At 47.7% G+C, this 2,327-nt stretch overlaps 1 pseudogene; it reads left to right on the forward strand.

The window, feature by feature from the left end:
• The first annotated feature begins 312 nt into the window (after positions 1–312).
• LOC137709139 (3-hydroxy-3-methylglutaryl-coenzyme A reductase 2-like) lies at positions 313–1,272 on the forward strand (annotated as a pseudogene).
• Positions 1,273–2,327: the final 1,055 nt, after the last annotated feature.

Below are 2,327 nucleotides of genomic sequence, written 5' to 3' on the forward strand. Positions count from 1 at the left end.
GAGGAAGACTACCTCACTGTGTTGACCCGCCAAATGGCTCGCTCCACTCTCGACGACGAGTTCAAGTACCCCGACTTTGCTTTCGCCTCCAAGAAGCCAAAGGGTTGGGTCGCTTCTGGTTCTCCCCAGTCGACAGCGGTTACGGATGCGGACAGGGCTCGAGCCGCGGAAGCCCTAACGCCCAGTCGCAGCCGGCCACCTGGGATCTGCTGCATGCGGCTGCAGGGGAAGTAGCAAAGATGCACATCAACCAAAGCAAAGGCCTCCTGGGTCCTCCAAGAAAGCCACTCCCTCTCTAATCCCAATCCAATTATGGGGAAGATCTGTTTCTCATTTGACATCTTCGCCGTCACCTCCTGCGATTTCACCACCCAGTCGTTGACGGAGGAAGATGAGGAGGTGGTCAAGTCCGTCGTGGCAGGAACCATCCCTTCGTACTCTCTGGAGTCAAAGCTCGGAGATTGCAAAAGGGCGGCAGCTATCAGGCGCGAGACGCTGCAGTGGATTACAGGGAAGTCTCTCACTGGTCTTCCATTGGAGGGTTTCGATTACGAGTCAATTTTGGGTCAGTGCTGCGAGATGCCAGTTGGGTATGTTCAGATTCCGGTTGGGATTGTCGGGCCTCTTATGCTCGACAGCAGAGAGTTCTCTGTGCTAATGGCCACCACCGAAGGTTGCTTGGTTGCCAGCACCAACCGTGGCTGCAAAGCTATCAACTTGTCCGGCGGAGCCACCAGTGTGTTGCTGAGAGATAGGATGACCAGAGCATCTTGTGTGAGGTTCAACTCTGCTAAGAGAGCTGCCGAGTTGAAGTTCTACTTGGAAGACCCCAACAATTATGACACCTTGTCCACGGTTTTCAACAGGTCGAGCAGATTCGGTAGGCTTTAGACAATTAAGTGTGCCATTGCTGGGAAGAACTTGTACATGAGATTCACCTGCAGCACTGGTGATGCTATGAGAATGAACATGGTCTCCAAAGGTGTGCAAAACGTTTTGGATTTCCTCCAGAATGACTTCCCTGACATGGATGTGATTGGAATTTCGGGCAACTACTGCTCAGACAAAAAGCCCGCTGCAGTGAACTGGATTGAAGGTCGCGGCAAGTCAGTGGACTGCGATGCTGTGATCAAGGGCGATGTGGTGCAGAAGGTGTTGAAAACCAACGTGGCGTCCCTCTGTGAACTTAACATGCTCAAGAACCTTACTGGGTCTGCAATGGCTGGAGCTCTCGGTGGTTTCAATGCACATGCCAGCAACAGCATCCACTAACTACCTCAAGCTCCTCACTCCGGCCACCGTGGTCAAAATCGGCGAAAAACTTCAGCGACCGCTGTCAAACGACTAGCCGATCGTGAAGCTCGACGCTTTGCACTACCTCCAAGCTCGACTCCAGCTCTCTGTCCGTCTTCGTCCTCCTCTGCGAGCCCTCTCCTTCTACCGATCAGCTTCAGCAACACGGACACCCCTTCCTCCTCCGTCTTCTCTCGAACTCGGCCTGGGTTTTCACCCACAAACCCAGCCTTGCAGAGCACCATATATATAAATAAATAAAAAATAATAAAAAAAAAATGATGCATGCTACTATTAGCAAGTCAAAAGAAAAAGGAAAAGAGGAAGCAATGATGATGTTGGGAAGCAATGATGAAGGTAAAAAAAAAAAATAATAAAAAAAAAGGGACACGCCAGTCTGGAAAGAAGAAGAAATGGTGGAATCTTGGTGGATTAGCACCACCAAAAGCAAAGAAAAGAAAAAAAAATAATAATAAAATAAAATAAAAGGGAATGATGATGGACGGCATCAAGTGAAAAAAAAAAAAAAAAAAAAAAAAAAAAAAACATCTTGGTGATGTATATGTTTTATCTGTATTTAGCACAATACACTGAATAAAATAAAGCATGTCCATTGATCTCCGAGAAATTACAAGTGCATACAAAAAAAAAAAAAAAAAAAAAAGATGGAACTTTCACAAAGGATGTTCACGTGAAGCCCCATTATTTAGCAAAACTCTAGGAGCGGGAGGCATCAGAGCGGGAGGCATCGAAGCAGGAGGCATCGAAGATAGATCATTCGAGGCCTCAATACTTGGTGGAACGCTAGATGACCCAGGAAAAATGTGCCTCTGGAGATAAGCCGCAAACCTTTGACGGTCACTTTGAATCCGACCTTCAGATTCTTGCAGCTCATCAAGCTTCCTCTTCATGTCCGTCGAATAGTTATTTGCAAGCACGTGCAAACTTCTATTCTCGTACTTAAGCTGTTTGATCTCTTGCTTGAGATTTTCCACCTCTGCCATCAACGATTCAACTTGACGGGAGCGAGCAAG

The sequence above is a fragment of the Pyrus communis genome, chromosome 11, assembly GCF_963583255.1.
Source record: "Pyrus communis chromosome 11, drPyrComm1.1, whole genome shotgun sequence".
NCBI lineage: Eukaryota > Viridiplantae > Streptophyta > Magnoliopsida > Rosales > Rosaceae > Pyrus > Pyrus communis.